We start from the raw sequence: 24,577 nt of genomic DNA, 5'->3' as shown, positions 1-24,577 counted from the left end.
CCCTCACAAAGATGGCGGCTCGGCTGCGGCCGCAAAACTCGTCCCTTCACCGGTAAGTCCCGGCGCGGAACGGGGGTTGCGGCCTATTGCCGAAATAAACACAGACACCGTTCATTGGGTAAATCATGGGCCACTTTATTAAAAACAGAGTCAATTATAACCAATGAACCTGCAGAGGGACCATACAGTGTGGGGGAATTCAGCTGATCCAAGCGAAGCCTGCTTGCAGCTATAGGGCAACCAAACCTTGCCAGAGCCTGAGGCTGCCCTGTGCCAGGCCCCAGCTCCGGCCACACCCTGAAGATGTGTAGGGGGTCCAACCCGCATCACCGCCCCCCGGAGCCGTGAAACTCCGAGCGGATGAGGCACGTTGGCCCCAAAAGCGGCCCGTGTTCTGCCTCCCCGGGCCGTATAGCCCAGAGCTGCAGGCCCCCGGACCGCCAATCATCCCCAAAGGTGCCTAAAGGTGTCACCTAGCTGCCCTTTCCCTTTTAACCTTTCCCCCGCGCTTCCTTGCCACAAAAGGGGGACAAGCCTCTGCTTAGTCTCCCCTTGCCCCACACCCGATAAGAATCCGGTGCACACCCCTCTGCAGGTCCATTCGGAAGATGTCATTGCCCTCGTCAGTCAAGTGCACGCCATCTGGCCTAAACAACTCCAGCCTATCTTGCTTGATCTCTGGGTGGTGTATGACAGAACCCCCCAGGCCCTTCATGGCCCTCTGAATCTGCCTATTAACCTTTTTCCGAGCCCTGTCCATTCCCCATGGGTCATCAGCCCAATTCCACGTCCTACGCGGCAGGATGTTGGACCATACCAAGTGCACCCCAGGCCAGCGCAGCGCAATGGCCTGGAGGTCACTACATGCCTGTTCGATTAGGGCTTTGCCCCTCAACAGACCCAAATCATTACCTCCCAGGTGGATGACCAGCACCTGGGGCACTGCCCAGTCCACAGCCGACCGGAACAACGTAGGCAGGAGGCTGTCCCAACGCATCCCCCGTCGTCCCAGCCACCGCACTGAGGCCCACTGACTGAGCCCCAGCTGCGTTCCAATGCGGGACTTCGCCGCCCTGCGGCCTGCCCAGAAGATCATGCTGTGGCCGCAGAGGAGGATGCTCACTTGTTCCGATCTTTCCAAGCGGCCTGCCAAAATTGACAACATCGCCGTTAGCTGCTGGCCTCATGCATCTCCGTTAGTGGTCTAACATACGTCTTATATGCATCCGAGGACCACCTGCCCACTGCCTGCAGCTGCCCTTTGGAAAAACCCAGGTGGGCAGCGGTGGAAGCTGCACCTATTCGGAAGGAGTGTGTCCCGAACTTGCGGGCATCCACACCTAGCCGCTGGAGTGCTGTCTTTGCCACCGACCAAAATTGGTACTTGGTAAGGGGCTGGAAGTCCCTGTGCCTGAACAGGTACCCTGGCTGCAGCCCGCGGGCTGCCAGAAAAATGCGTAGGGCCCTGACCGGGCAGAGCTCCTCCTGTTGGCATGGGGATAACACAATCAGGTGACCCTTTTGGCGTTGGTCCGTCTTTGACTGCCTGAGTCGCAGGCGGGCCCCCCCTGCCTCCCAGCTGAGATCAGAAACCTGGAGGGCCCGGAGGGAGCTATCCGTCTTAGAACCTGCCACCACCTCCCCTATTTGGAAGGCCCCGAAGAACAAGGTGAGGGCCGCAGCGTGGTATAGCAGTGCCTCAAAATGGGAAGAACATAGCACCCTCCACTGTCCCCGCAGACCCAACAGTAACTCTGGGGAAAAGGGGGCGCGCGCATCAGGTGTGTGCGGGCGCTCACGGGACCACCCTTCCAGCATCCGGCGTACCCTAAAGTCACCGGAGTAGTCCTGAAAGCCCCGTGCTTTCCCTAGGAAGGATAGACCTGAGAGCTTACCTCTGATGGTCCTGACTAAAAGCCCCCTCCGCTTCCCTTCCACGCAGAACTCCATAAGATGCTCCACGGGGATGGGCCACTCCTGGGTGTAGCCTCTGGACTCCCTGAAGGTTGCCAGGTCCCTACCTGCCCCCTGGTAGCTGGCCAAAGTGCTGGGTGCCACAGAAAGGCTTATGGCCCGTTCTGATTCGGTCCTCCAATCTCCCATAGCGCTGGGGGTACCACGTCCGGCTGAGCCCTTGCCCACGGCGCCAGCTGGTGAAATCTCTCCATCTGGTTCCGTGATAGAGCATCAGCAATGCTATTATCAATACCCGGGACATGGCGCGCAAGGAACTGTATATTATAGCAGAGACATTGGAGCACAAACACTCGAACCAAACGCATAACATTGGGATTTCTAGAGGACAGGGTGTTGATGACATGTACCGTGGGGAGGTTGTTGCACCAAAAATGGACTGAGGAATTGCCCAGTTTGTCCGGCCAAAGGTGTACGGCCACGACAATGGGGAAGAACTCCAGAAGGGTCAGGTCTCTGGTTAGGCCAGCCTGCGCCCAATTCTGTGGCCAGCTGCCATGACACCATGAGTCATGGAAAATGACCCCAAAACCGCAGGAACCTGAGGCATCGGAGCTCACCTGTAGCTCCGCTTCCAACAGGCGATCTTTTCTCCATAAGGAGACCCCATTGAATTCCCGCAGGAAGGTGGACCAAACTGCCAGGTCCTCCCGGAGAGCGGCTGTAACACGTGTGTGATGGTGGGGGCGTGACTGGCCCGCCATGGCATCGTACATGCGGCGCAAGAATGCGTGCCCAGGTGCTACTACCCTGCATGCAAAGTTCAAATGTCCTGCCAGCTGTTGAAGTGTGGCCAATGTCATCTTCGCCCCAACCACCCCTGAGATTTTCCCCTTAAGGGCCACCAGCTTATCCAGCGGGAGCCTACAGCACTGGGCCACTGTATCGATCTCTATGCCCAGGAAAGTGAGGGTAGTGGATGGGCCCTCAGTTTTCTCAGCCGCAAGGGGAACACCCAGTTCCCCCGCCATCCCTGCGAACTGCTCCATAAATGCCTGACAGGCACCCGAGTCTGCAGGGCCCGCAAACAAGAAGTCGTCCAAATAGTGCACCACTGATTGCCGGCCTGCCTGTCTCCTGACTGCCCACTCCAAGAAAGAGCTGAAGCACTCAAAAACCGAGCATGAGATGGAGCAGCCCATAGGCAATGCCCTATCCACATAGTATTTGCCCATGAAGGCAAAGCCTAACAGCTCAAAGTCCCGTGGGTGCACAGGGAGGAGACGGAAGGCAGATTTGATGTCACACTTTCCCATGAGGGCAGCCATCCCGCAGTCCCTAACCATACGAACTGCACAGTCGAATGACGTGTAGCGGACAGAGCAGAGGTCTGATGGGATGAAGTCATTTACTGACCCACCCTGGGGAAAGGACAGGTGGTGTATAAGGCGAAATTCGCCTGGTGCCTTCTTCGGAACAAGACCCAGCGGGGAAACTCTGAGTGAAGGGATGGGTGGTGCCGCAAAGGGGCCCAGCACGCGGCCTGCCATGACCTCCTTCCTAACTTTTTCCCCCACGACCGATTCCATACCCGTCACTGATTTTAGGTTGCGGGACATGAAGGGGTGCCTGGGACCCAAATAGGGAATCCGGAAACCCTCTGTAAAGCCCTATAGCAAAAATTGGGCGTCTTGGACTCGGGGGTAACAGCAGAGCAAGCGCTGGAGTTCGGAGAGTTTAACTGGACTGGGGCCCCTTTCCTTGAGCTGCGCTAGCAGCTCCCGGTCTCTTTGCGCCAGGTGAGTCCCTGTTCCCACCTCTGAAGGGGTGGCCCCTGGGGCAGGCAGCGCAGGAATGCGGGCCCCCGCATATTGCGCACTCATGTCGGAACCTGCAGGGGTTACGACCACAGCGGCCTCGGGAGCTGAACTCCCAGCAGAGCAGGCGGGGTTGAACCCCCTGCCCCGCAGGCCCGTGGGAAGGAGCTGCTGCTGCCTGGCGGGCCAGGAGGTGGCCGCTGTCTGTTCTATCCCCGGCTATGGGCTTGGAGTGTGACATAAACTGTAGCCACAGGTCTGCTTCCTTTTTGTCCCAGGGGAGGGAGGTATCAAAGGCCGCCCTCATACGAAACGATTCATCATAGGTGAGCCATGCTGCCCCCTGGAACTCGGAGTAGCCCCGATATATAATATCGAGGTATTTAATCAGAATAGGGCCCCTCTGTGGATGTTTCTGCATCACCACCCCCATGTATGTCAGAAATGCAGGCAACCAATTAGCCCAAGTGCGTTCAATGCGCCGCCTCTTGGGCTTGTCAGGTTCTGCCTCTTCGCCCTTATCCTTCTCCCTCCTCACTGGTTCCCTGTACAGAAGTGAGAATAAGTCGACGTACTCCCCCTTCCAAATTTTTTCTTTTGTAGCGGGCAGCAGGTGAAAGCCCAGTGGGGCTGATGTCTCCCCGAAAGGTATAGCCCCTTCCCTCACTGAGGCCAGAGGGTCAGTGTCCTCTGCTGGGGACCAGGAGGGCTGAGCCCCCACTCCCATCCCTGTTCTGGCAGTGGCCTGCCAGACCTGCTCACAGGCCACCCCTAGCGGAGGCAGCTGTTGTGGTGTACCATGCCCCGCCCCCATGGTGATCCCCGCTTGCCCATACCGCTCGGTTTCAGCTGGTGGGGAAAAGGGCCAGTATGGGAAACCCCACGGGGGCCAGCCCCACTGGGGCTGCCCCTGTTGTTGTGCTGCCCAGGGAGACTCACCCCCTATGTTGTCCGCTGAAGGCCCATGCCTGGGCTCTGGTCCTGGGGCTGCATGTCCTGCTTCTGCTCCGGGCGCTCTTGCTGCGGCCCCACTAGGCCCTGCCTCCAGCGCATCCAGTCGCGCTAAGATAGAAGTAATAGCCGCAGCGTTAGCCCCGCCAACTGGACGTTGCACTTTCTCCCGGGGCCGCTTGGGGGGTGGTTCCTTTGTTCTCCTAGTTGCCGGCTGGGCAGGGCCCCTCTCCAGGGCTTCTAACCTAGCCAGTATAGTGGTCCATGGTATGTCTTCCCCTTGTCCCCCATCCTCCGCAGCAGGGGGTGGGCGTCTACCCTCTGCCCTGGGGGCCCTTCCCTTCCCTTTTGGCCCACCTTGGCCTTTTTCGGGTGGCATCCTGAGCTAGAGTGTAGCCGGGTCTATCCTCACTAATGACCCCCCAAGGCCTATGTCCGTTGCGGAAGCAAGAGGGGGGGGCAGCACCCTCACAGTCCAGGTGGACCGTGTCCCCTACTTGATCCAGTCCCCTGCCTATGGCCCCCTTTATCTCACCCCAACAATCCTGACCATCTGGGCCGTTAAGTGACAAATGGGGTGGTGGTGTGCAAGATGGGGCTGGGACCCACTCAATCCAGTCCCCTGCCTATGGGCCCCTTGCAAGATGGGGCTGGGACCCACTCAATCCCGTCCCCTGCCTATGGGCCCCTTTATCTCACCCAACAATCCTGGCCACCTGGGCCCTAAGCGGCACAATGGGGGTGTTGTGCAAGATGGGGCTGGGACCCACTCCCTTGCTATGGGGTGGGTGAGGGGCTGAGAACCTTCCCACAAGGGTCCCCTGGGAAGTAATTAAAGAAAAAGAACGCAGCCACAAGGCCGCCTCGCCTGATCCGCTGCTGGATGGCCGCTGCCGCCGCACTTCCGCCACTAGACGGCCGATGGCCTAGGGCTCTCTCCCACAGGCCGCACCTCCGCAGCTGCCTAGGGCTCGCCACTGCCCCAGCCGCGCCACGATAGAGCCGCGCTGACCGCTCCTGGCCGTCGGCGCCACTGCACCAAGGCCTGGCCCGCAGGAGCCCGAAGAAGCCGCGTGCGTCGGCGGGCGATTTGAGCCGCGTCGCACCGCCGATGCAGGAGCCTCTGGAGCCTCCGTTTGAAAATGCCACCAAAATTTGAAGTGAGGGTGGGCGGCTGGCGGTATGGCCTTAAATGGCCGTCTGCCACCCCGCCCCTTCGCTGCGTGCTATGTCAGCGCGCGAGCGCGCTGCGAGCACGCCTCCCTCACAAAGATGGCGGCTCGGCTGCAGCCGCAAAACTCGTCCCTTCGCCGGTAAGTCCCGGCGCGGAACGGGGGTTCTTCTGGGATGTTATTTAAAGTGTATTTTGGCATTATGATTGCTTTGTTGTTGTTCTTTAGCTTTACTCTAATCTTTAATATGACCAGTTCATGATCTGTACCGCAGTCTGCTCCTGGTCTTGTTTTCACAGGAAGTATGAAAATTCTCCATCTTCTGCTACCAATTATATAATCAATTTGATTCCTATCTTGACCATTTGGTGATGTCCATGTGTACAGTTGTCTTTTCAGTTGCTCAAAAAATGTGTTTGTGAGAAACAAATTATTGGCTTCATAGAATTCAGTAAGTCTTTCTCCTGCTTCATTTCTATCTCCTAAGCCCCATTTCCCCACAATTCCTAGTTCTTCTCTGTTCCCTACTTTTGCATTCCAGCCCCCCATGTCCCCCACAGTGCTCTTCAACATTTTTATTAACAACTTGGATGAGGAGGTACAGAGCATGCTTATCAAGTTTGCAGATGATACAAAATTGGGGGGCACAGCTAATACCATGGAAGACAGAAAGAACATTCAAAGGGACCTTGATAGGCTGGCACATTGGGCTGAAAACAACAGAATGAAATTCAACAGGGATAAATACAAAGTTCTACACTTAGGAAAAAGAAACCATATGCACAGTTATACGACATGTGAGAAGGATCTTCGAATTGTAGTTGATCACAAGCTGAATATGAGCCAACAGTGGGCTGCAAAAAAAGCAAATGCTATATTAGGCTGCATTAAGAGAAGTATAGTTTCCAAATCACATGAAGTACTAGTTCCCCTCTATTCAGCACTGGTTAGGCCTCATCTTGAATACTGCGTCCAGTTCTGGTCTCTGCACTTCAAGAAGGATGCAGACAAACCAGAACAGGCTCAGAGGAGGGTAACAAAGATAATCAGGGGACTGGAAACAAAGTCCTATGAGGAGAGACTGAAAGAACTGGGCATGTTTAGCCTGGAGAAGAGAAGACTGAGGGAAGATAAGGTAGCACTCTTCAAGTACATGAAAGGTTGTCACACACAGGGGGGCCAGGATCTCTTCTCCATCGTCCCATAGTGCAAGACACAGAATAATGGGCTCAAGTTGCAGGAAGCCAGATTTCGACTGGACATCACTTACATAACTGTTACAGCCATATGACAATGGAACCAATGACCTAGAGAGGTAGTGGGCTCTCCGACACTGGAGGCATTTAAGAGGCAGCTGGACAGCCATCTGTCGGGAATGCTTTGATTTGAATTCCTGCATTGAGCAGGGGGTTGGACTTGATGGCCTTGTAGGCCCCTTCCAACTCTACTATTCTGTGATTCTATGATTATCAGCACATTTTGGTTTGGTGTGTGATCAATTTCTTCCTGTACGTCTGTGTAAAATCTGTCCAATTCCTCTTTGTCATTTGCTGTTGGAGCGTAGACTTGGTTAATGGTTATGTTAATAGGTTTCCCATTAAATCTCATTGATATAACTCACTCAGACTTTGCATTATAGCTCCTAATTGCTGTTGCTACATCACTTCTAACTATTAAAGCAACCCCGTTTCTTCTTCCAGAAATAGGCCTGCCAAGAATTTCATAAGACAAGAGGCATAGATAAGTGAAGGTAATGCATAGCCAGTGCCCTGAGTCTGAGCAATCATGATAATTTGTGAGCGGGTGCAGTAGACCCTCTGAAGAGAGACCACAATTTCATACACCCTTTCAGCAGTTTTTTCAGTGACTCTGAGCAACTTTCCTTCATGTCACCAACTCAGCAGATCTCTTTGTCCTTTGTTTCCTAGACTCTTACCAACTCCCCTTCTGATTCTCCTCAAGCCCAACCATCTTTTTACCCAGGGAATAACTTCATTCTGCTGTTGCAGGACTACCTAGTCTTTCCCAACAATCCCCATTTCCAGGCCTGCTGCAGCAACAGGGTCATGGCTGTTCAAAACCCCCCTCAAGCCTGACTTTCCCCCTTTTCCCTTCACCAGCTCCACCCCTCTCTGCTCAGAGCAGGAAGGCAGGCCTTTGGGATTCTGTTTGCTGATTGGATCTCTTGTCCCAGTACTCCATCCAATTGGCACTCTCCTGTGTCCATCTGAGATCAGTTTTCCCTGGAAAGGAGTCAAAGGGCGTGTTACTCAGCTCCTTTCGGGGGTCAAATCTACATGCAGGGTAGTCCAGCATTCTCTTCTTTCAGGTCATTATGGCAATAGCCCTCTCCCACTCTGACTGTGGAGGTAGTGCATAGCCATCATGGCTAGTAGCCATTGGTCATCTTAATGAATTTGTCCAGTCTTGCTTTAAAGCCAATCCCGTGGCTAAGGTTTTCCTCATAAAACTACAACCCAAAGGGGCCACCTCATGAACCTGGAGGTTGGGAGATTCAAGGCAGACAAAAGGAAGCATTTTTCACAGGGCATGAAGTCAAACTGTGGGACTCGCTGCCATAAGGTGTGGTGATGGCCACCAGCTCAGATGGTTATGAAATCGGATTACACAACTGCCCACAGCAGAGGCTGCATGTCTCTGAATGCCATTTGGTGGAGAACAACCTGGGAAAGGGCTATTGCCCTCCTGCCCCACTTGTGAGCTTCCCGGAGCTGTCTGATTGGCTGCTGCAGGAAACAGGAGGCTGGGCTAGAACGGCCTTTGGTCTGATCCGGATGTAGGCCTTTTCTAATGCTCTTGTCAGCAAAGTTCACGTCAAACTCCTCCCCTCTCCCCTACAGACTCATGTCAAACTTTGGAGCTCATCTGTGATTTCTCACAAACATGTTTCTTTCAAGCTCTGCACCTGCCCCTTGAACCACACAGGGAGGCTCCAGGATGTTGCAGAGGTGAACTTTCTTCCCCTTATAATTATCAAAATCATGGTGATTTATTCTTGCCAGCTCAAAAGATATTTCTGGAGATTGCCTAAACATCAGCACTAAGGGCATCATTATTCATTGCCCTGTGCCTGGCGGGAATGTTGGTGCACAGAATATGTTCAGTGTCAGAGACACACTGAGTCAAGGCCAAGACTGAGAGCAGGAGAAACTGGGGGACGTGCCTGAGTGAGGTCTAAGGGCTCTGAAGCCACAAGTGAACACCACCCACAGTGGTAAAGCCACTGCAGCTTTGGTCTTGGGAGAACGTGTGGCTTCTTCTGCTCAGCTGGGAGAGAGGAAGAGTCGGAGGCAGAGCCAGAATGATCTCCCTGCTGCTTCTCCTGTTGCTACTTCTGTTGCGAATGCCACACGGAGTCTGTGGGAAATTGAAGACAAAATGCCCCTTGAATCTGATCAGGGAAGAAAATGAAGCAATCAATTTCTACAGGCCTGGAGACTTCCTCATTAGCGGGATCATCTCTCCAAAAGCATTTTTAATACAACATCTCTACATCTTTTCACAAACCCCTTTAATCAGGCTTGAGCAGTAAGTAATTACATGCAGATGCCAGTGATTCCTATTTACCAGGGAGATCCTTGGCCCTCCAGATGCTGCCAGACTGTAGCTCCCATCATCCCTGACACTGGCCATGCTGGCTGGGGCTTATGGGAGTTGTAGTTCAGCAACAACTGGCAGGTTATAGGTTCCCCACCTATTTTCTGGTTCCCCATTAAAATGCTCTACCTGCTGCACCGCTGACGCATTGGCTGTGTTGCCTGTTGATGAATCGAATGTGGGAGTGCAAGAAAATCCGATCATGTAGGGTCACATGCAGTGGGATAATTAGGACATCCCCCCCCGAAAGAAAAGCCTCATTGGTTCAGTGCAGGGGGAAGTTAAAGCGGCCCTTTCATGGGGGTCTAAACTCAAATGCCAGCCCACAGCTTCTCCCTCTGTGCCCAGAACGACTGCTTAATATAAAGTCTCAAGTGTCATGGAATGTGCTTGATTTGCACCTCTTCTGTTGTGTGGAGAATCAAATGCATTGTCCAACTGAATATTGGGAGGGGAGGGGAGGGGGAGTGCTCAGGCAGTGTCCGTCTTTTGTTTTGTGTTACGTTCCCCACTCTGAAGTAATCTCCTGGAAGACATCAGCAGAATTGCCTTCCCAGCTCTGGCACTGCCTTTGCAATGAGACTGAAGAGAGAACAGTTCCCTGAGGGAGGAAAATGAATTACGAGGAAACTTTCCTTCTGCCGGTATGTCCATTGTAGTGGAATGAGATTATAATCAGACAAAAATTCCCCCAATTGCAAGATTACGGAAGTGCAATGCATCTGGGGACTTAATTTGGTTCTGGGGACTTTTTCTCTGGCCCCCAACATCAACCCAGATTCCTAAGACTTCCCTCTCACTGAGGTGCTCCTCAGCTGATTTCACTTGCAAAAGGGAGACTCATAGAAAGGGCACAAGAAGTCCTTGCAGGCTCCTGATGGTTTGTTTCATTCCTGGGCTGGACTTCCCATAATTAATTAGGCTGAAAGTGTCCTTTATTCACTTGAAGTGCAGCCCTAACTATTGCTAAGGCAATTGTTACATCAGTAAAAGGATGTCTGTTTGTGCAATGGAATGTTCTCCCCCTCTTCTCTCCTAAATTTCTTTTAGGGGTTCCCCAACTCTCTGGAGCAGATTTGGGGAGAGCAATGGGCATGCACTAGGGGGGTAGGAGAGAGGGGATCTCCCACTGGGCAAGCAGAAATACTTGCACTAATGGGACATCTTAGCAGAATACCATCCCATGTCTAATGAAAATTAATCCTGCAAGGTAAATGGGGCTGGGATCGCAGCCTTATTCCTTTTGTAGAAATCTCCATTTCAGCAAGGGGGGATTTATTTAACCCCTTTGAAGCAGCCAAGACCATTACTTCACGAATTTCATGAATCCTAGAAAAATGTGTTTGTAAAAAATTCAGTTTAACTCTTTGACAGTTGTGTGCTTCTCCTCTTCTGCAGTAGAGGGCGCATCTCCTCATTCTACAGCCACAAGAGTGGCTGTATACTATAGCCAGTGTGGATTTTTCACATTCCACAATGTTAAATTGAAAATACCCCCATGCCATTCTGATGCTTCCCATAAGCTCATTTCAAAACAAAACCTTACAAATCTTATAATCCTGAACTCAGAAACGCTTGCTTAACAACCTCCTCAATTTTCATAGCGATAAACAAAACAGTCAGAAAGAATCTAGAATTCAAAGTCTAAAAAGAGAGAAAAAAAACCCAGACCCCCTTTGGACGTTTTTCTGTCAGAGTTCTCATAATCTGTTGAAATTCATTAAAAATCAGCCATGAACACAGAGTATCTGTAATCCCATTACTGACCTTGTCCCATACTCTGACCTTCATTTTCTGCAGTTTAAAAGTTAAAAAAATGCCTGGCTGATTTTTAATTAATTTAATAAATTTTGCATTGAACTCAGTGATAATGTTGGGCATGCTCAGTAAGAATCAACTGTCAGTGTTCTCAAAGCTGTTGGGCTTGCCTAATCAGGGGGCCACATCCACACCAGACTTTGATTTCCAGTGAGACAGTCATGGCTTCCCCCAGAGAATCCTGGGAAGTGTAGTTTTTGAAGGGTGCTGAAAGGAGGCTGCTATTCTCCTGACAGAAGTCCAGTGGCCAGAGTGGTTTAACAGTCAGCTGCTCTGACTGAAGGTCTGTGAGGGGAACAGGGCGTCTCCTAGCAACTCTCAGCACCCTTCATTAACTACATTTCCCAGGATTCTTTGAGAGAAGCCATGACTGTCCAAAGTGAACTAAAGGCCTGGTGTGGATGTGGCCAGGGATATCTTTGGTTTAAATTTGGGCAGGAGGCTACATGTGCCTGCTGTAGAATAAAAAGGTGGGGCAAATGCTGAAAAGCAATGATACTGTTCACAATGTTTTCCTTTTGGAAAGGAAAGGGGCTTCCCCTCTGCCCAGTGCCCACCCACCCAATCTCCTCCCCTCCTCCTCCCCTCCCCCAGGTCAGTGTTGGACTACAAACTGGTAGACCAGGGTATGAATCCCCACACAGCCATGGAGCTCACTGGGTGACCTTGGGCCATTCACTGCCTCTCAGCCTTGGAGGAAGGCAATGGTAAAACCACCACTGAATACAGTTTACCATGAAAACCCTATTCATAGGATCGCCATAAGTCGGGATTGACTTGAAGGCAATCCATTTCCATTTTCAAACATGATTGCACAGAGATAAATCCCATTGAACTCAAAAAGTATGCAGATGATCAAACTCACCCTCCCTTCTCCCTCCTATCCCCTCCCTCTTGCCCCTCCCCTCCCCCTCCCCATGGTCAGTTTTACCTACCTTAAGCATGATTTCATGGGAGTAAATACCACTGAACTCAATAAGCATGCAAATGATCAAACCTGCGCTCTCCTGCCCCTTCCTTTGCCCCCCTCCAATTCCCTCCTTCCCCCTCCCCCTCCTTCCGCTCCCCACTCCCCTCCCTTTCTCCTTTCCTCTCCTCCCCCCTCCCCCTGCTCCTCCCCCATGGTCAGTTTTACTTATCCTAACCATGATTACATAGGAGTACATCCCATTAAACTCAATAAGCTTGCAAATGATGAGACCTGCTTTTTTCCCTCCTTCCCCTCTCCTCTCCCTTTCTCCTCCCCTCCCCTCCCCTCCCCTCTTCCTTCTTCCTACTTCCCTGCCCACTCCAGCTGTCCCTCCCTCCCCCCGGTCAGTTTTGCCTATCCTAAGCATGATTGCACGGCAGTAAATCCCACTGAACTCAATAAACATGCAAATGATCAAACCTGTCCTCCTCCCCTCCCCTCCCCCTCCTCCTGTTCCTACCCCCTCCTCTACTCTGCCCTCCCCCCTGCCTCCTCCTCTTCCCCACCCCATCCCCTATGGTCAATTTCACCTATCGTAAGCATGATTGCAGGGGAGTAAATCCCACTGAACTCAATAAGCATGCAAATGATCAATCCTTTCTCGGCAAGTTTGCACAGGATCCCATTTCTTAAAAAGCAGAGAAATTCACTAATAGGCAAAATCCCTTGCGGTTTAAGAAGGTACCTATAGCCAACAGATATTTCTATCAAACTTTAAAAAGCAGGGAAATTGGGCAGCTATAGTGAATGCACCAGGGGAGCAGGAGACCTGACCTCCTCTCTGAGATATTGTACTGCAGTACAAATTTCTCAAAATGCAAACACAATTTGGGTTGGTCTTTAACAATCCGCCGAAGCCGATGGGGCTGCTTCAATGGCCCGTTTTGCTCCTGCTGGGGCCTGCTGCTTTCCTGCTGGGGGACTGTTCTGGGAGCAACCTGGCCATCTAGGAGCCCCAAAGCAGGTGACTGGCAGGGAAGGGCAGGGAGAGCGCAAGGCCTCAGGAGGGAGATCCCAGCCTCCAGTCATTACACTTGAGGAAACCTTCTCAGTCCGTCCTCATGCTGACCACTTTGGGAACTGAAGGAGGAGCAGCCACCTTATGGAATGATCTCCCTGATGAGTATGACCAACAATGTCAGCACAATGCAGGCAGCAGGGCTCCCAGTGCGAGAGGCGAGAGAGTAAGAATGGATCCTCTTCCTCTTTCCCAAAGCATTTTAACTGTACTTTTTAACTTACTATAACTTAATTGGATTTTTGCACTGTATTGTTTTTCTTACTGTATTTATTGTACTTTTTTGCTGTTCACCGCCCAGAGAGCTATCGCTAGTCGGGCGGGATATAAGCCTAATAAATAAATAATAAATAAATAATAATAAACAGTCCAATCCACTTCCTGTGTAGCTTGGAAGAATTTGGTAACATGTGCCGCTGAGCATATGGTGAGTGATGGCAACACCTGCAATCAGCCCAAATAATAAAAAGAAGACATGTGCTGTTCTGATCTTGTTTTAGCAGGGAGGAAGCAACATTATTAAGACTGTTGACATATTTCAGATAGTTACTTTAAATCTGTCTGATTTCCTTTACAATTTTAGTGAAGTTTCCTATAGGAAATCATTTTGTTTTGCTTCTATTTTTGTGAATATGTGAAGTACAGAAACACTTTGCAAAATTTACACTAAAAAAACTCCAAAACTAAATGTGGAATAATGGCACTGACTATTCTGCAGAATAGTCTCCAGTGGATATCAGGAGTCTTTCAGTTTGCACAGTGGGAGGTGAAATATATTCTAGCGAAATGCTAGGTGTGCTCTATGTTTTTAATTGACCATGCTCACCTTGCCTTAAATGAAGTGGTTTAAACATAGCAGGCTGAAAACATGCATCTTGGGCAAGCTAAGTTCATTTTTTCCAACAGCTAGAGTCATTGCTGACGTAGCAACATATTGTAATCAGTGTGATTTTACATCAAACTGCAGTTTCAGATTCAACTGTTAATGTACCCAAAACAGAAATAGAACATAACCTCCAATTTGAAACACAAAAGGCTGTCTTCCCCATCATATGACACTGACCAATAAAAAGGCTTTGAAATTAATAAAAAGAAATATGACACAGGTTTCTAGGATGAATAATGAGAGAAATAAAATTTTCTAGATTAGATTCTCTGTAGAAACAATAGTAACACAGGAATGAAGCAAAGTAAGAACACCAGCAAACATACAAAAATATAATTCTCTGTCTTTAGAGATGGCAAGTGTTGCCACCACTCACCATATGCTCAGAGGCACGTTACCAAATTCTTCCAAGCTACACAGCAAGTGGATTGGACTGTGAAAGACCAACCCAAATTGTGTTTGCATTTTGAGAAATTTGTAGGGCAGTACAATATCTCAGAGAGGAGGTCAGGTCTCCTGCTCCTCTGGTGCATTCGCTATAGCTGCCCAATTTCCCTGCCTTTTAAAGTTTGATAGAATAGCTGTGGGCTATAGGTATGTTCTTAAACCGCAAGGTTTTTTGCCTAATAGTGAATTTCCCTGCTTTTTAATCCGGGAGGTAAGAAATGGGATCCTGTCCAAGTTTGCTGAGAAAGGATGGATCATTTGCATGCTTATTGAGTTCAATGGGATTTACTCCCCTGCAATCATGCTTAGGATAGGTGAAACTGAGCACAGAGGATGGGGAGGGGAGGGGAGGAGGAGGAGGAGGGAAGGGAGGAAATGCAGAGGGGAGGACTGGGAGGGAAGGAGGCAGGATGGAGAGGGGAGGAGAAGGACAGGTTTGATCATTTGCATGTTTATTAAATTTCCTGGCTTGTTAAAGTTTGATAGAAATATCTGTTGGCTTTAGGTACCTTCTTAAACTGCAAGGTTTTTTGCCTATTAGTGAATTTTTATTCTTAAGTGGCCAATACATTTTCACTTTGCAACAATCATATCTCTCTTCTCACTCCCCACTTTGATATAAAGACCATTATTTGGGGACCAGCTATTGTGGGATGTATATTGCCTGGAAAGGCCCTTGGATGTATAAAAGGATGCAACATTTTGATTTCATTCAATGGGAAATAACAGTTGGAGAATTTTCCATTTTATTTATACTTTATTATCATTATTATTATTGCAGTTTCACATCTAGGAACTACTGGCACATCTTGTCCTTCATGCTCACCATCCAGGAGATCAACCAGGATCCCAGACTCTTGCCCAACATCACCCTGGGCTACAACCTCTATGAGAACTATTTTGATGCAAGGATGACTTCTGATGCCATGATGGACCTGCTTGCAGTTGGAGAAAGCAATATTCCCAACTATCACTGTGGAAAAGGGAAAAACCTGCTGGCTGTTCTTGAGGGAGCTAATTCTGCAATCTCTAGACAGATTTCAACTATCTCAGGCACCTACAAAATCCCACAGGTATTTAGGTTGGGAGGACATGGACAGAAAGAGGATAAATTCAGCTGCATAAAATTTCCCATTCTCTCTGAGGAAGACAAGAAGGGGCATCAAAAAGTGAGAAAATCCTCAGCTATGGACCAAAGGCTCTTTCTTCTACCAACCTGGCACCCTCCAGTTATTTCAGAGTAAAACTCCCATCAGCCCCAGCCAGCACAAATTTTGTTAGATATTAATAATTTCAGGTTAGTAAACATCTGTTCCCAATCTCTTCCTTTCCTCATTAGATCAGTTATGGCTTTATTGGTCAGGCTATTGATGATAAAACCCAGTTCCCTTTTGTCTACCGGGTGGTCCCCAAAGAAGAAACTCAGTACCCGGGGATTGTCAAGTTGCTCCTGCATTTTGGATGGACGTGGATCGGGCTCTTTGCTCCAGACAATGAGAATGGAGAAAAGTTTTTGAGGGCTTTGACATCCCTGATGATCAATGAAGGGATCTGCGTTGCTGTCTCCAAAAGAATACCTGAAAAGAATCCAGATCAAATGTTCAGCCCGAGTGAGTCAGTTATCACATGGAGACAAATCAATGTATTTGTTTACTATGAAAACACTAACAGAGGATGGATTCTGATCATTGCACTGAAAAGAACCCTTGAGAAAGAAATTGGGGCAAAATTGTGGATCACTCCTGCTTTCCATGACATCAACTTGTGCCTTTTTTATGATTCTGATGGCTTCCAGTACATCCATGGTTCTTTGTCCTTTATAATGAAGATGAGGAAAAAGACAAAACATCACTATTATAATCCCACTTCCCTTGCTCTCCAACAATATTGCAAAAGGGCATTTCACTGTTCATATTCAAAGCATGTGCTGTCCGTGAAAGGCTGGAAGCGATGCACAGAGCAGGAGCGCCTGGGGACTCTGCCCCAAGAGGAGCTTGAGAGAGCCCTGTCTCAGGACAGCTACAGCACTTACTTCAGCATCCAAGTCGTGGCGCACGCCTTACATGCTGCATATTCACCTAGATCAAAGTGGATGCTGGCGGTGGGTGGAGGAGGCAGGTTAGAGCTTCAGAGGCTACAGCTGTGGCAGGTATTCCCTTTCCCTTTTTGCAGTCTGCAATTCATTGTCCCACCTGCAGAATCAAATACAGTCTTTATTTATTGATGAAAAGAGGTAGGGGGGCACTGCATGTATCAGCATAGCCAAGTACGAATAAAATGTGCAGCATTAATAATTCCTGCAAACCAAATACAGTAGTGAGATAAAAATAAAATTGCCAACTTCTCAGGGAAATCCAATGTGAAGGGCTTGTTGCAGAGGCCAGCCTTTTTGCCTGCTTTCGTTGTATCGCTCTTCCACTCTGCAATGATTCTTCCCTGGTGCCTTTAGAGAGATACCGTTTTCTTAGATGAAGTTGGACTCTCCTCATGTCATTCTGTGCCTCTTCTGGTCCTTGAAGTTGCCCATCGACAGTCATTACCTGGAGCACAGACTGAGCCGGCATGCAGGTCTCCTGCTCACAATCTCCCCCACTATAGTGAGATGTACTGTAGTTTTAGTTAATGATTTCATATCCTAAGAAGAGCCCTGCTGGATCAGGGCAGTGGTCAATCCACCATCTGCTCTCACAGTGCTAACCAGATGCCCACGGGAAGCCGACAAGCAGGACCCGAGCACTCTCCCCTCCTATTAAAATTTAAGCATATATATGCTGCCCTTTGTCAGGTGAACACAGGGGCAGAGACAATATAGGAATTCAAGAACAGCTAAAACTATTTTAAAAAGACAATACGAAACAACTTTTCATGTTATTAAATGCAATACAAAAATGCAAAAAGATCGTCTGAGGCAAAGACATTTCCCTCTACCTGGTAAAGCATATTAAAATAAAAATGTCTTCAACTGTTTCTAGAAAGCGCAGATGTTTTTGTTTAAGCACTATAAACTGTTTCTGTATTTCCATCCGTATCCATAAATTTGTTTCTGTTGTAATTAACACATATAAATTGTATGCAAAATGGTATCCTCGTTTGTGGTGTTGTGTAAGTGGTAAAAAAAAAGCACTGCACTCTAAAGGGAAGGTAGAGCCATCACATACATACATTTTATAAAAACACTAAAAGCACTTTAAAACATTTCATAAACAAAAGATTTTAAAACATATTTAAACAAAACATCTTTAAAAACATATTAAAACACAGCATCTTAAAAACATCTTTAAATAACAACGTTAAAAAATCTTTAAAAGCAGTTCCAGCAGAGACACAGACTGGGATAAGGTCTCTACTTAAAAGGCTTGTTGAAAGAGAATGGTCGTCAGTAGGAGCCAAAAAAATAACACAGATGGCACCTGTCTAATACTTAAGGGGAGGGAATTGCATTTGCAGGCTTCCTCATGATCAGGAACCCTGAGTGATCGGAGTTGAAATCTATATGTGTGAAAGTTTGCACTCTCTTCATATTTTTGCAGAAGTCGGAGAAGCTACTAGCACATATTAGTTAAAATAACATTCAAAAATGCATTGTATTAGTAGAAATTGCAAAAACATGTACGTTAGACAAATCTTCATACAAAAATGTGCTTATTAGAAGAAATTTGCACCAAAGTTGTTAATTTGTTTTAAAGTGTGAATTGCTGCAGAAATGTGGAGAACTGTATTTAAGATTGGGAAAATGAGAAACTGGGAAAATCGAAACAGACAAATCCTTCCATCCCAACTTGAGATATACCAGGAACCTGCAATAATGGTGTACCACCAACTAGTTATAACATCCCTACTGATTTTTAGTACCTTCTCTACTAGGAATTAGGGATATCTGTAGTATTTGTGGTTTTTAAAAAACATGTTATTGTCTTTTGTATTGATCTTATTCTGGAAAATGCCTTGTTATTTTATATGAAAGGTACCCTACAATTTTTTAATCAATACCCAGAATTCCTGAATAGGGCTTAAGTCTAGACGACATATCTAGATAACATGTGTTCTCACCCCAATTCATGGCCTCCAAATCAGCAGGACTGAGATATCCAACATGCTTACATGCTCTCTAGATGCTGCTGTTTTCCCTGTCATTCCAGCTTCACCTTTTCTTAAGAGAAGTCCAGTTTTCGAATACTTCTATTGGCGGACTGTATTTGGATGAGAATGGGGAGCTACCAGGCAACTATGATATTGAGAACTGGGTGATGTTTCCCAATAAATCTCAAGTGAGAGTGAATATTGGACGTGTAGAGAGAGAGACATCCAATGGCATAAAGTTCACCATTAACCCAGAAGCCATTGAGTGGCCCAAGGAGTTTAACAAGGTAGAGGATATTCATTGACATCTTTTTGGCACCAGGGACTTACCTTTTGCCCCAGGGATTTGATAGATTAAGATGGAGTTGTTTTGTTATGAGTATGCTGCCAAAGGGGTTGTGGTTGTTTTATTGTTTTGTTTTTATGCTATCATTTCTTTTAACAGTGTTGTATGTCACTTGTAGAACACTGAGTACTTAGCAACTGACAAATCAGTAATAATAATAATAATAATATCTTATATCGATGGAGGATTGCCACACATTTTGGAACTTTAGAATTCGGGCTTTACAGCAGGCCTAGTATTGGTGACAGGGGTTGGCCACTGGCCCAAGCAACTGAGAAGGTCCCCGCACCAGCCCAGACCAGCCCAGGGAAGTCTTCAATCACTCATCCAGTGCCAATCAATTGGCCATGTACCCGTCTCTTCTTAACAAGCCTTTCCCAGCTGTGACATCAGGCTTCTGGTCCTTCCTGTACATCTTGCCTTGACATTCAAGATCAGCAATACCCTACAGTGTGGTATTACTCACTGTAGTACCTGCAATTATAAGGAAAACCAGTGTGTTGTAGTGTCGGACTAGGACCTGGGAGACCAGAGTTTTGCTTTTTAATTTTTTTTTAGTGTTTTAGAGGTTTTTTAGTGTTTTCTGCCCCACTGACCTCTTTCTAGGAGAAATGGTGAGATAGCAAATGCATACATGCATGCATGCATAAATAAATAAATAAACAATCTGCTGACTATAACATGGAGGGGAGAGGGGATATATCATGAATGCCACTTTGGGCTCCGTGGAGGAAAGGTGGGATTATTACTGTTATTATTGAGAGAGAGAGAGAGAGAGAGAGAGAGACTTTTCCACAATGGGGTAGCCTCCCGTGAGATGCTCTTCTCCTCCCCCATGTTGTCAGCACTCAAAACTTTTTTAAAAAGAGGCTTCCCTGGCATGACGTCAGTTCTGCAACAAAGAGGATTTCCTGGTGCACGGGAACCAGTGCAGATCCTGTTGGGTTGTTCCCAAATTCTCTAAATGAATTCCATAGACACAAATACTCATAACACTTTCCCTTTGGTGCACCTTCTTTATGATTAGACCGTGCCTCGCTCCAGGTGTAGCAAGAGCTGTCTCCCTGGATACAAGAAGGTGGTTCAAAAAGGACAGCTGATTTGCTGCTATGCTTGTGCTCCGTGCGCAGAAGGGACAATCTCCACTCAGGAAGGTGGGTGACTTGAAAGAAATGATCTTGGAGAAGCAATCTCTGGGCTACAAAGTGGAGAGCAGGAAGAGGGGCTCACCCCGTTCTGCCCACAATGTGTTTCTTTCTCTATCTTAAATTGTGTCTTCAGTGACGAAAGCACCAGAATCACACCTAAAAGAATTTTTAAAATACTATTAAAAATGATAAATGGTGAAAATCTGTAAATATTTATGTGAAATGTTGAAAGCACGATACAAGATAGACAATAAATTATTTGACAATTTTTACAACATAATAGATTAGAATTGTGGTGTTGGAAGGGGCCTATAAGGCCATCAAGTCCAACCCTCTGCTCAATGCAAGTATCCAAATTAAAGCATACCCGACAGGTGGCTGTCCAGGTGCCTCTTGAATGCCTCCAGTGCTGGAAAGCCCACCACCTCTTGAGGTAATTGGTTCCATTGCTGTATCGCTCTAAAAACTATGATGGGGCCAGAACAAGTATTACATGGAAGAAAGTTAAGACTATTTGCATGAGAAAAAACCTTGTGTGCCACCTCTGTCTCCTTGGAGAAGAGCTAGGATCAGGGGTATAGTAGTCTAGAGTCCCAGGATCTTAGACATTTTTGGGAGCCAGGTCCCAGCAGCGTCCCTATGTCTCCAGTGTCCTATGAGCAAATCAGCATGAAAGAGGAGATTGTTGGCCACTGAGAAGAGTCCCAATGAGTGTCAATTGCAAGCAAGTCTTTATTAGTTCCTACTTCAAAAAGCCAAGACAAGGTGAAACAAAGCTGCCATAGTTCTGCCTCCCGCTTACTATAGCATGGGTGGGCAACTGAATCCAGCTGGCAGGCAGGATCCCCAGAGGCCAGTTGGGCATCGGTGAATCAATAAATGCCTGTCCAACCAGAAGCAGGAATGACTTTAGGCCGCTCCATTTTTCTCATATTAAACCACCTGATGTGGTTATTGTGAGGTGTGAAAGAGGATAGTCTCCATCGTGAAAGTGATAGAGAAAGGATATAAGTAATACATTTCTATTGTTCTTTGCAGATGCAGAGCGTTGTACCAGGTGTCCAGAAAATCAACATCCAAACAAGGATCAAAATCAATGCATCCCCAAGATTATCACATTCCTGGCTTATGACCAATCTTTGGGGATCCTTCTGGCTTCCTTTGCCCTGTTCTTGTTGTTAACTACAGGCTTTGTGTTAGGAATGTTCATTAAATTCTTAGAAACTCCGACAGTCAAGGCCAACAACCGGGACCTCTCGTTCATCCTCCTCATCTCCCTCTTACTTTCCTTTTTGTCCTCCTTCCTCTTCATTGGCCAGCCAAGGGAAGAGACCTGCCTTCTCCGACAAATGGCCTTCAGCATCATCTTCTCAGTTGCCATATCTTCTGTCTTGGCAAAAACCATCACTGTGGTGTTGGCCTTCCTGGCCACAAAGCCAGGAAACAGAGTGAGGAGATGGCTGGGGAAGAGTCTGGCCAACTCCATTGTCATTTCCTGTTCCAGTGTCCAAGTTGTCATCTGCACCATGTGGCTAGGGATCTCTCCCCCTTTCCCAGACTCTGACATGCACTCCCAGCCTGGAGAGATCATCCTGCAATGCAATGAAGGGTCTATCACCATGTTTTACATTGCCCTTGGTTATATGGGCTTCTTGGCTGCCATCTGCTTCACAGTGGCATTCCTAGCCAGGAAGCTTCCTGGGGCCTTCAATGAAGCCAAGCTGATCACCTTCAGCATGCTGGTCTTCTGCAGTGTTTGGATTTCCTTTGTGCCCACCTACTTAAGTACGAAGGGGAAATATATGGTGGCCGTGCAGGTCTTCTCTATCTTGGCCTCCAGTGCTGGGCTTCTGGGCTGCATCTTCATTCCCAAGTGCTACATTATTGTACTGAGGCCTGATCTGAATACGAAGGAGCATCTGATGGCAAAAATTAAGGATGCCATCTGATTCTGAAAATATTTAGTAATAATGAAACCCACTTGGTTTGTCATGGGAATTTAGCTCCTTACATATAAATTTCTCTTTGTCTTGTATGAATCACAAATGATGAAAATGCATGCATGGGTCTGCAATGGCCACAGGCCCTTTGAGCTTGCTGTTTTACAGGTATTGCTTTATCACACTCTGTTGTGCACTCGATACCTCATCAACCACATTCATCTTTATGCTACTAATGCTTACCAGGGTCACCCTGACTTGTTTTCCACAGTCTTATTTTCTATGTTGTGCAGAACGGACCTCCTGATAAGATGGTATCTGCAGGAGGCCCTCACCTGCAAAGCACAGTGATTGACTGGGTTTATAAGGGATAAGACGGTCATTCAGGTATCCTGGTCCCAAGCTATATAGGGCTTTGTACACCAAAACTAGAACCTTGAACTTGGTCCGGTAGCAAATGGGCAGCCAGTGCAATTCTTGCAGTAGCGGGGTGACATGTTGATGGTACTCTATCCCAGTGAGCAGTCACGCTGCTGCATTTTGCACCAGCTGCACCTTCCGGACTAACCTAAAGGGCAGCCCCATATACAGTGCATTACAGTAATCCAGCCTGGAGATTGCCAGTGTGTGGACAACAGTGGTTAGGCTATCCTGGTCCAGAGATGGACACAGCTATCTTACCAGCTGAAGCTGGTAAAAGGTACTCCTACCTACTGAGGTCACCTGCACCTCTAGTGACAAAGATGGATCCAGGAGCACCCCCAGACTTTGGACCTGCTCTTTCAGAGGGAGTATGACCCCATCCAAAGCAGGTAACTGAACACTTATCTGAACTTGGGAACCACCAACCCACAGTGCCTCCGTTTTGCTAGGATTCAGACTAATTTATTGGCCCTCATCCAGCCCACCCCCAAGTCCAGGTAGCAGTCCAAGGCTTGCATGGCCTCTCCCAATTCAGATGTTACAGAGAAATAGTGCTGGGTATCATCAGCGTACTGTTGACACTTTGCCCCAAATCTCCTGATGACTGCTCCCAAGGGCTTCACATAGATGTTAAACAGCAAGATAGGGGACAAGATGGTGCGGCACCCCACATCACAACTACCAGGGGGACGAAAGACAATCACTCAATGCTATTCTCTGAAAATGACCTTGGAGATAGGATCAGAACCACTGTAAAACAGTGCCCTCAATAACCATATCACCAAGTCGGCCCAGAAGGATACCATGATCAATGGTATCGATCTCTCAGTTGCTTTTGATACCAAGTAAGAATAACAGGGTCGTACTCCCCCTGTCCCGATAGAGGTCATCCATCAGGGCGACCAAGGCCAATTCAGTCCCATAAACAGGCCTGAACCCAGACTGGAACGGGTCCAGATAATCTGTTTCATTCAAGAGTACTTGCAATTGCTGTGCCACAACCCTCTCCATCACCTTCCCTAAGAAGGGGGTATTTGCGACCAGTCGGTAATTGTCACCGCCTCTTTCAAGGTGGCTGGAACCACTCCCTCCTGCAATGATGCATTGACCACACTCTGGATCCACTCAGTCAACCCCTGTCGGCAAGCTTTAATAAGCCAAGAAGGGCAAGGGTTTAGAGGACACATTGCTGGCTGCATCATCTCAAGAATCTTGTTTATGTTATCAGGCCGCATCAACTGAAGCCATTCCTAAGAAGTTGCAGCAGATGTTGCACTGGACACCTCATTGGGGACTACAGTAGATGTGGATGGGGCATCAAGATTGCTACGGAGGTGAGTAACTTTACCTTCAAATTGCCTTGCAAACAATTCACCATGGGCCTCTGAAGGGTCTAAAACTCCATTTCCTGAAGTTGACATCAACAGACCCCTGACAATATGGAAAAGCTCCACCGGACAGCTACTTGAGGATGTGATGGAGGCAGAGAAGTGGGTCTTCTTCACCGCCCTCACTGCCACACATTAGGCACGATTATGATGTTTTACTCATGCCCGATCAGCCTCACAGCACATCTTTTGCCACTTGCCCTCTAGCCATTGTCCAGCCTGTTTCATTGCCCTTAGCTCACTGGTGTACAAAGGTGCAAACCGGACTCCAGAATGTCGGAGAGGGTGCTGAGGGGCAACTGTGTCAAGAGCCCGATGCGCCTTGCTGTTCGAGAGCACGACAAGGGCTTCAACTGGGTCACCTGCTCTATCTACTGGGAACTCCCCCAGGGCATTCAAGAATCCAGTGGATTCCATTAGTCTCCGGGGGTGGACCATCTTAATCTGTCCACCACCCCTGCAGGGAAGGATCGGAGCTACAAGTCTAAACTTCACCAGGAAGTGGTCTGACCATGACAGTGGGGTGACATCCACCCCCATCTCTGTTCTACCCTTCCTCTATCTGGAGCAAAACCAAGTCAAGGGTGTGCCCTGCTCTATGTGTCAGGCTGGTGACAACTTGAAACAGCCACATGGTCGTC

Source organism: Rhineura floridana, chromosome 3 (genome assembly GCF_030035675.1).
Source record: "Rhineura floridana isolate rRhiFlo1 chromosome 3, rRhiFlo1.hap2, whole genome shotgun sequence".
In the NCBI taxonomy this organism is placed as follows: Eukaryota; Metazoa; Chordata; class Lepidosauria; order Squamata; family Rhineuridae; genus Rhineura; species Rhineura floridana.
Note: the sequence above shows the minus strand (reverse complement) of the source record.